Below are 10,171 nucleotides of genomic sequence, written 5' to 3'. Positions count from 1 at the left end.
TTTCCACCATACGGATGAAGACACTGAGAGTGAGAGGCCAAGCAACCTGCTCCAGAGCCGGATTTGGCCGTTTATGCCAGAGCCTGTGCTCCTCAACAGGATGCTGAAGGAAGAGGAGGGTGTGGATGAGAGATGGTCTGCAGTGCCTCGTGGTCGCTCCAGGTGGAAACAGCAGCATTCAAGATCAAGAATCAATCATTTAGACATATATACACTACTAAACATAGGGCGGATAGCTAGTAGGAAGCAGCCGCATGGCACAGGGAGATCAGCTCGGTGCTTTGTGACCACCTAGGGGGGTGGGATAGGGAGGGTGCAAGGGAGGGAGACGCAAGAGGGAAGAGATATGGGAACATAGGTATATGTATAACTGATTCACTTTGTTGTAAAGCAGAAACTAACACACCACTGTAAAGCAAGTATACTCCAATGAAGATGTTAAAAAAAATAAAAAGAATCAATCAATCAATAAATAAATAAAAGAATCAATAAATAAAAAGAATCAATCATTTAAATGCTTATACTTAAAAATTGCTTACACCTTGCAAATTTGTATTCTAAAATTTTACCGTGTTTAGTTGAAATGGGTGTGGTATGAAGGAGGTGAGGGAGGTTTAAGGCGGTCTACAAAAGCTTCAAAGATCTTGTAGGGGGCCTCCCTGGTGGCGCAAGTGGTTGGGAGTCCGCCTGCCGATGCAGGGGATACGGGTTCGTGCCCCGGTCTGGGAGGATCCCATGTGCCGCGGAGCGGCTGGGCCCGTGAGCCATGGCCGCTGAGCCTGCGCGTCCGGAGCCTGCGCGTCCGGAGCCTGTGCTCCGCAGCGGGGGAGGCCACAACAGTGAGAGGCCCGCATACCGCAAAAAAAAAAAAAAAAAAAAAAAGAAAGATCTTGTAGGATGAGCAAACCCCTCAGCAAAGAAGATGGAGCTTTTCTGTCTTTGTGCCTTTGATATCTGAATAAGCCCCTCAGAGCTCAGGCTCCCAGTCTGCAGGAACTGCCTAGGCAGTATCTAATGTTCCCCAGGCTCTGCAATCCTTTATTTTCTCTTTCCCCTCCCTCCTGCACACCCCTTTTCTGAATTTGTAGGCTAAGCCTCTCTCTCCCCTTTTCACCCCTTGCCTAGGCTGTAGGTCCCTCCTTCTAGGAGCCTCGTGGGCGCAAGACAAGAATGACTTTCCCGGGGGTGTAGACACGGGCCTGGAGCCTTCCCCCAACACTCATCCATCACCACTGCCAGCTCCATCTCCCTTTCAGCAGGGCACTCCTCTGCTCAAAAACTTTCCATGGTCCCCAGCTGCCCTCAGCATCAACTGCCCACAGCATTTTCACGTGTACTTTGGCAGTCCTAAATCATGCCGATCTGTGTTCCTTGATCCTTTGTCCTACGCAAGTGGGGGCAGCAGGCACCATAAAGTCACTTCTCCTCTGGGAAGCTTTTCCTGACCCCCGCCCGGTTTGGGAGTCTTGTGCCCCGCGCTCAGGGCCCCTGGGCTTTCACTGATAGTGCCAGGGTGTTGGCATCCCAGCCAGACTTGGAGATGCAAGGGGCAAGGGTGGTGGCTGCTGACTCGTTGCCTAGGGTGTCCCAGCCCCCAGCCCTGCGCCTGAGCCCTAGTAGGTGCCTCATAAACGCGTTAAAAGACTGGAGTGAATTGAGGGCCGGGAGTGTCGCCGCCACTCCGGTGCATCTATCTCAAGGTCTCAGTCGCCGGCTGAGCGCGTCGCGCGGATAAACCCCGGGCCCGGCGGAGACGGAGCCTGCCACTCGGTGGTCTCCAGCAAAAAAAGGGTTAAGCCGCCATCTCCCCACCCCCCAAAAAGGGCGAAGGGAAGAGTCCGGCAGAAGGTCCTGTTTACTGGAGCCGCTCGAGTCCGCGCGGCCCTGGGAGAGGCGTTGTCGTGGCAACGGGCCGGGCGCCCGCCAGCTGCGGATGAGCTCACTGAGCGGCGGCGGGCGGGGGCCGGCGGGGCGAGCGGCCCGGCTCAGAGCCGCCGCGCCACCGGGAGAGGAAGGGGCCGCCGGCCGAGCCCGCCCTCCACTCGCCCACAGCGGCGGCCGGGCGGCGGGGACGCGAGCGGAGGGCGCCGGGAGAGGCCCGGCCGACACGAGCGCGGGGGGCTGCGGGCCATGGCGCCCCGGGCCCTCGCCGCCCGCCGCCCCCGCCCGCCCGGGCGCCCCCGAGCTGCGCCTCGGAGCCCACGGAGCGTCGGCGCGCCAGGAGGTAGGGCCGAGCCGGGGGACCGAGGAGGGGACGCGCGGGGGAGACCGAGGAGTGGACGCGCGGGGGTGTGGGTAAGAGAGGAGACGGCCGGAGCTGCCCCAACCCGGAGCTGGGAAGTGGCTCTTTGCAGACCAAAGACTGGGTTTCCCGTGTGCGGACGTGGGGACCGAGGCGCTTGAGCCCGACCTGTGGGACTGGAGCAAAGTGCTGTCCGGACGTCCTTCCGGGAACTCGGGAGGCCGTGGTCCCGCGCCTGGGAAACCTGCAGAAACCGGGCAGAGCCCCCGCCTTGCGCCGTGCTTGTCCCAGGGGCGCGGGAGAGAGAGAGAGAGTGTGTGTGTGTGTGTGTGTGTTTACCGAAAGAAATTTGCAGTGTTGAGAAAACAGGGAGGTAAAGATGACTGCATGATCTTATTTCTCCCACTTTCCCCTCAGGATGGAGTTGGGACCAGATGGAGCCCAGGGGTAGTCTCTTAACACAGGATATAATGATATTTAGGAGGGTCAGAGGGAACTGGCTTCAATCCACTGAGGAGAGGTGGACCTCAGCGGGAGGAATCCTGTCCTTGAGGGTATCGGGTGGGAAAGCCGGACATTGCCTCCAGGGGCAGAGACTGGGATAAGGGAAGTGCACTGACTTTGTTTTTAGCCAGCTGGTGCTGGGGAAGGAGCAGACGAAGTTCTAGCTGGTGTTGAGATGCGCTTCAGGAATGCAACTTCTCTAGTGTTCTGAATGACAGAGTAATAACAGCCCCAGGGTTATAATAGGCACTCTGCAGTAATTTTGCTATTAAACTCTTACACCTGCAGTGGTTACTACATAAAAGAAAAGAACAGGGCTTTCCTGGTGGCGCAGTGGTTGGGAGTCCGCCTGCCGATGCAGGGGACGCGGGTTCGTGCCCCGGTCCGGGAGGATCCCGCATGCCGCGGAGCGGCTGGGCGCGTGAGCCATGGCCGCTGGGCCTGCGCATCCGGAGCCTGTGCTCCGCAACGGGAGAGGCCACAGCGGTGAGGGGCCCGCGTACCGCAAAAAAAAAAAAAGAAAAGAACAAAATCCTTTCGGCTTGCACCATCAAGTATCAAACACACCAAAGGAGTGGAGTTGACCCTCTTTGGGATGGGCCGCCTAGGATGAGCAGAAGTCTACAAGAAGTCAAGCGCAAACAGTAACTGTTCTCAGGAAGGGCAGTGTAAAGCCTGGCCTTCAGTCCTCCTATTCCGGAAGAGGTGAACCCTGCCTGTGTCGTGCATTCATTCACTTAACGGTTCTACAGATAGACTTGCTAGGCGTTAGGGACAGAGAGATGAATAAGATATCTCCCTTCCTTCCAGGCACTCACCATCCTTGCTGGGCAGTCAAACAAAAAATTAACTACCGTCTGCATCTGGCCTGGCCATCCATGCGTGCTGTGTGCTAGGGGAAACCAGAGCAGGGCTGCCCAGCTCAAGGGAAACCCACAGAATAGGTAAGGTCAGGCTGAGCCCTGAAAACCTTTTCACCAAGACAGCAAAGCAGAGAAGGTTGTTTCAGGCTGAGGGGAACAGCGTGTGCAAAATCACCAAGCGGGAGGGAGGAGGACAGGCGAGTGTGGGGAGAATTCATGGTTGCAGTTCCCAGAGGGAAGAAGGCTCTCGCTGAAGCAGGGGCCATGGGATTGGGCTGTATCCTAGAAAGCTCACTCTGCTTGCTGGGTGGAGGCTCAGAGGAGCATGAGACCAAGGCCTTGCAGCACCCAGGCTGTAGTTACTGACGCGCAGGATGACGGCAGTGGTGACGTGGGATGGAAAGAGCCAAGAGATAGGGAGGTGGGACCTGGTGACAGACTTGGGCACAGGGTCAGATAACTTAGAACTAAATGCAGAAAGGCTCAGGAGAAAGCAAAGCAAAGCAAAAGGAATGAATATTTTGAATGGCCTGAATTTAGCAGATTACAACACTTGGACAATGAATTTGGCTATAAGTTTTCTGGCAGCTTAGAGACAAACAAAAATACACTAGATTGCACAGTTTTGGATTTTAGACAAGAGAAAGCACACAAATTCAACACAAATTTTTTCCTGGAATTGAACACAACTGGGAATTTGTCATGTGGAAGTTTGTGTAAAGACTAAAGAGTGACATAGAAAAAGAAACTTCATGGTCAGTGTTACAAAAGATGGGAAGATAAAATTCCACATGACTCTCTTCCTATATCATCTTCCTGTTATGACTTGGGGACATACTGCATTTCTGTGGGGGGCTGAGTGCCAGCTCAGGCCTGTGGGCCGTCGTGATGCAGGGCAGTGAGGGCCTGGGGAATCCTATATGGAGGAGCCCATGGGCTCTCACGTGTAGGAAGAGGTGATACCTACTTTGATGAATGTGGAGAGCACAGCACCCCGGGTGCCCACCATGAAGGGGGAAGCAGGCACATCCTAGTATAGCCCACAGACAGGTGGGCTGAGACTGGTCTGGAGCAGGGGTCTGGTAAGGCAGAGTATTGGGAGGGTTGCCATCGGAAATCCTGACTAAAGAGAAACAGAGAATGGGAAGAGCATTTCAGGATTCCATTCAGCTGGGTGGGTCCACTTCCCCTAGTGGTCCAGGTCTTTCTGCCCTCAGACGTGATGTTAAGGCTGCTTCTAGGGGTGGGGAAAGGGTGGGACTCAAGACACCAGAGATCCATTCTACTGAGGTCAGGGAGGGTGGGAAACTTCTTCGCTGCAACGTAAGGAATGTTGCAGGAGAACCGGGAGTGAGGGCTGGGAGGTAAGGTTCTACACTCAGTCGCACATCTCCTGACCAGGCCCTTCCCATTGGTTTCTGCAGAAGGGTGAATCTGCAGAGTCTATGTCAATGCATTTCTTTTTTTTTTTAAAGGAGTTTTTAAAAATAAATTTATTTATTTATGTATTTATTTATTTTTGGCTGCATTGGGTCTTCGTTGTTGCACGCGGGCTTTCTCTAGTTGTGTCGAGCAGGGGCCGCTTCTCGCCGCGCTGCACAGGCTTCTCACTGCGGCGGCCTCTCCCGTTGTGGAGCACGGGCTCCAGGTGCGCGGGCCTCAGCAGTTGTGGCGTGCGGGCTTAGCAGTTGTGGCTCGCGGGCTTGGTTGCTCCGAGGCATGTGGGATCTTCCTGGACCAGGGCTCGAACCCGTGTCCCCTGCATTGGCAGGCGGGTTCCTAACCACTGTGCCACCAGGGAAGCCCTATGTCAATGCATTTCTGATGTGCCCTCTGAAGTTTAAACCACTTCTTGCCAGCTGTAGAAGTCTTAACACTGAATAGTTGTGATAATCTACCCCATGATGCCTCCACATCACAGTTCTTAGCATTTTAAACCCAGAGAACACATTATACATTTAAATGCTGGGGTCAGGGGGCATTTTTTAAACAAGTGATGCCTGGGCTCTGCCCCAGGCCAAGTAAATCAAAATCTCTGAGAAAGGGCCCTGGGCGTCAGTATTTTTATAAGGTGCCAGGTGATTTTAAGGTACAGCCAAGATTGAGAGCAGCTGCTTTAACAATCACCTAGAGGGCTCATTACAGCAGGGGGCAGAAACCTCAGATTCCAAAAGCAAAGACCCCATAGAATTTAAAATTTGGAAGCCTGTTACAATGAAATCAATTGGCTAGTCAGCCTTCAACATTAAGATCTAAAGCCGTCTTGAGCAGATACTGATAAGGAGGCTAGTAACAAGCACATTTATGTGAAGTTTTGTGTGTATGTGTATGAAGCACTTTTTTTGAACAGAAATTCTAAAAGCATAATTACAAGCCTTCTACAGTTAGATCTGTCTGGTCTAATACTATCATACGCAGTGCTGCACCATAGCCAAAACTGAAGAGCCTCAGAACCTTTCTCTTTTTGCCTAGGACCCACATAGGTCTATCTTCTTTGAGCGCTGAGCCTCTGAGTTTTCTTTCTACTTCCCTCCTGATAGTCAAGTGTATGTGTTCTCTGACCTCTGTCTTCCCGATTGGAAAGAAGCCGGGAGAATTCATTTGCAATTTAACTTGCCTAAAGTCTCAGTCAAAAGGAGTGAATCTCTAAGAGTTGAATTTCAGTAACTCTGACAGGATAACAGGGGAAATATTTTGAGGCTCCATGGCTTTCCCAACAACCCTCAAATATACCTCGCGGGCAGTTACTTCTTTGGCTGTGGGCAAAGTTGACTCATCCTCCCCCACTATCTCTGGAATCCAGCCCCCTTATTTTGCTTCCTGAGGGTCTGGAATGTCTGACAGTTACTCCCGAGTGACAAAGACCCCTGCTGTGCCTCATGTCACTCCCAGTTTCCTGTGTCCCCAGGGATGGTCCCTTCTTCCTTCACCAGAACCCGTCACAGGTACCCTGGGCTCTCTTTGAAACCCCTGCACTGGCCACCCAACAGAGGGACTCACAGGCACCACTGCCCATTTAATGATAGGAGGCGAGTCAGTGGCTGGAACTGAGGTGAGTGATTCTCTACATTTGACATCCAAAAGACAACAATACGTCGGGAAGCCAAAGCCGGACCATCTTTTCCCCTCGTGATAAAATCATTGTCTGATTTGGGCAAAATTTATCCAAACTCAGTTTGGCTAGAAGTTAAGCCCCTGCCAGCTGGAGCCCAGAATTGCTTTCTCTTTGGCTTCTCTTTGACACGTTCATCCTTGGCCTGTGGTTGGTTGAAAAAGGGATGAGCCCGAGACCCCCTTTTCCAACTGGCTAAACTACTAAAAGCCAAGTTATGGTTTCCCCCGCCCCCAGCCTTAGGGCAAGAAGGGGTGAGTCACCCTCGCAGCAAGCTTAGGGAAGAGGTTAGCTTCCCTCTGTATTGGGGAACCAGGAGGTTCCATGCTTCCCTTCAGAAGGAAATGAGAGCAGGATTGAGCTGGAGAATGGGGACAGGACAGGAAGCTGTGACCGTGACCGTGACCGTGACCGTGACCGTGACTGTTCTTCCATGGTACCCAGGCCTTCCAAGGGCTGCGTGTCTTATCAGGAGGGCTGTCAGACCAGTTCAAGCAGAGTATCAAACACATTTCCTTTTGTTTTGTTTTCTTTAAAAGTGTGCTTTAAAATTTTAAGATTACTTTTATATACATACTTTTATATACACATATATATTTATATGTAAATATGAAAGTTATCCTTGTTATAAAACATTTGAACAATACATAAAAAGAACACAATGAAAAATGAAAGTTTTCCCCATACTGACTCCCTCCTCAGAGGCCATCACTGTTCGGTGTATGTACCAAATCCCCCTAGACTTCTTTTCTTTACATGTAACATGTTTGTTTGTTTGCTTGTTACAAAAATGGAAGCATGCTATCATAACTGAACAGTATTTTGTGAGAATAATTCTATGTGGGACATACATAGTTCTCTCCTTTCTAACAGCTGCCTTGTCTTCCTTTGTATGGATCGATTTCATTTGTTTAACACATTATTTATTGATGAGCAATTAGTTGTTTCTGATTTTAGCCACTGCTAAGGCTCCCCAGCACTCGTTCCAACATTTCTATCAGATGAATTCCCGGAAGTGGAATTGCTAGGTTAAAAGATTTCAAAGCCAAATGCATATTGAATATATCTGTGCCCAGTAACGGATTTTTTTTTTTTTTTTTCTTTTTGCGGTATGCGGGCCTCTCACTGTTGTGGCCTCTCCCGTTGCGGAGCACAGGCTCCGGATGCGCAGGCCCAGCGGCCATGGCTCACGGGCCCAGCCGCTCCGCGGCATATGGGATCCTCCCAGACCGGGGCACGAACCCGTATCCCCTGCATCGGCAGGCGGACTCTCAACCACTGCGCCACCAGGGAGGCCCTAACGGATGTTTTAAAAATGAGATTCTGATACTCAGTCTTAAAAAAATTGTAAAATATTATTACTTCTCTCTCCCCTAACCCAAGTGTCCCCACCCTAGTTCCCCACTGAATTTACTATGAATTTCTATTTAAGATGATATGAAAATTAAAATTCATAGTGTGGTAATTCATAGAGACAATCTATTATTTTGAGTTTTGTTAAATTTAAAAAGGCAACATATTAAAACTAGAGCTTCTAAGAAATTTTTTATGGTTTATAGATTGTCATCCAACAAACTGTCCCAATATTGTCTCTTGCTGTTGGTTTCGTGTACCCAAAATCTTGATCCCATGTAACCACGCTTTCACATAAGTGTGTAGGCTGAAACCTGGGATCAGTGGGCTGGGTTATACACAAGAGCCAACCCAGGGAAATAATCCAAAGTGTCTCCCTCTTTCTCCCTCTTTCTTCCTCACTTTTCAGAAGGGAAGATGTCATAGGGTTGAATTTGATTTAGCCCTAAGTTCTCTGCAAATCCACTGCGGATAATGGATAGGGTAACCATATATACAAAGTGCGACACTTGTAAAGTAAAAAGGGAGCATGAAAGGTAATTGATATACAGCAGGCCTCTCCTGGGACTGTTCCTGCAAACTGCCACCTGGTGAAGCATTGGACATGCCCATCCATTGTCCCTGCTGGTCCAGGTGCATTGACCTAGGGACATGGCTCTGTGCCATCCCTCTGACCCCAGCCTTTCTTAGCCCCCCAAAGTAGAGGTCTGAGTACAGGGAAGGAGGAGGGGGCCAGGTGGCTAAGCCAGTGCTGTGTGTCAACTCATTCCCACTAAACGAGTCAGAGGAGACAGGCCCCACTTCCCTGCTCCCCGCAGCTCTCCTTGGGAAAAGTAACAACTGCCTTTCCCCAGCAAACTGAAACCATTAAAGCAGGACATTTCTATAATTTCATTTGTGCTTCTCACGTCCCTGGGAAATACAGGCGCCACCGCCCCAGATGACTGAGCAGAGGTATTTGTATGGAATCACACCGCAAATCAGGATTAAAACTGACCTTGCGTGGTCAGGAGAGATGTTAGCTGGGGGAGAAGCCATAGAGCACGAATTTGGTCACTGGGCAGGAGCAATGGGACAGCGTGAGACACAGAACTTGCATCCCCTACAGCTGGAGTGGGACCAGTTTCTCAGCCACAGACTTGGTCAGGGGGTGGCTGGGAAGACACGGTGGAGCTTCCCACCAAAGCAGCTTGCCGGTGCACTGGGCTTCTGCCAGGGCAACGTCTCTAGCTCACTGGGGGCTCAGAGGGATTTCTCCATTTGATACTCTGAGCTGGAGGTGAGAGTTGTTCAGATGTGAAATGAAGTGTGTGGTCATCCAACCCCAAGTATATCTCCCTGGCAGCCTGACATCCTTTACATCTGGTCCATTTCATTATCTGCGTTTGTGACAATCAACAAACATACACAAGCTCCCAGGACATCAAAAAGGGACCAGTGTTCTGTTTACCCACCAGCCAAACTGATGCATATAATGGGATAGAAAAACATCAGAGAGGAGAGGCTCCTTGATGCCTCCCAAAACGATAAGACTTGGAGATTCCGGCACTGCAGAGTCAAGAGAGGCTCCTGTTCCAGGCTCTCCTTTCACCTGAAGACAGGTCAGTCAAGATCCTTGGCCTAGGACAGGGGGAAGAGCAACAGGGAAAAGAGTCAGAGGCTGCTTCCAGGCACACACACAGCCCAGGTTCAGGCTGCCTGTTGACTGGAGGGCAAGAGAAGGGGAATGCTGCTTTCAGGACGGGGAGACGGAGCACCTTCAAGAGCTCCTGGGGCAGGTCCACAAGCTCCTCTTCACATCCCTGAGGTCTGGCCTCCATCCCTAACCATCTGTGGAGACTCTATCCCATTACTCATGATGCAGTCATTGAATAGCTAGTTTGCTGTTCTCACTGTTTTTGAGCTTCCCAATCTATGCAACTCTCCTGACCCGGGTCACAGTCGATATAAAACTGGTATGGTGACACATCTATGCCACTTGTCAAAATGCTGAAATGCTTCTCTACTGGTTGGTTAATAGTCACTCCCAGTGTCCCACAATCCTGGGAGCCCCTAGACCAGATCCAGCCATTAAAGGGTCAACAGTAAGGCCACTGC

General features: G+C 51.1%; 1 protein-coding gene across 3 annotated transcripts in view; it reads left to right on the top strand.

Moving 5' to 3' along the window:
• Positions 1 to 2,151: 2,151 nt before the first annotated feature.
• Positions 2,152 to 10,171, top strand: part of DENND2A (DENN domain containing 2A) — a 102,225-nt gene continuing 94,205 nt past the window's right edge. For all 3 annotated transcript variants that reach the window (XM_060108422.1, XM_060108421.1, XM_060108420.1), the window contains exon 1: positions 2,152 to 2,224. The gene's annotated coding sequence lies outside the window, so the exon portion shown is untranslated. The remainder of the gene's footprint in view (positions 2,225 to 10,171) is intronic.

This window comes from Mesoplodon densirostris, chromosome 9 (genome assembly GCF_025265405.1).
Source record: "Mesoplodon densirostris isolate mMesDen1 chromosome 9, mMesDen1 primary haplotype, whole genome shotgun sequence".
In the NCBI taxonomy this organism is placed as follows: Eukaryota; Metazoa; Chordata; class Mammalia; order Artiodactyla; family Ziphiidae; genus Mesoplodon; species Mesoplodon densirostris.
This window is presented reverse-complemented; position numbering and strand designations above follow the sequence as displayed.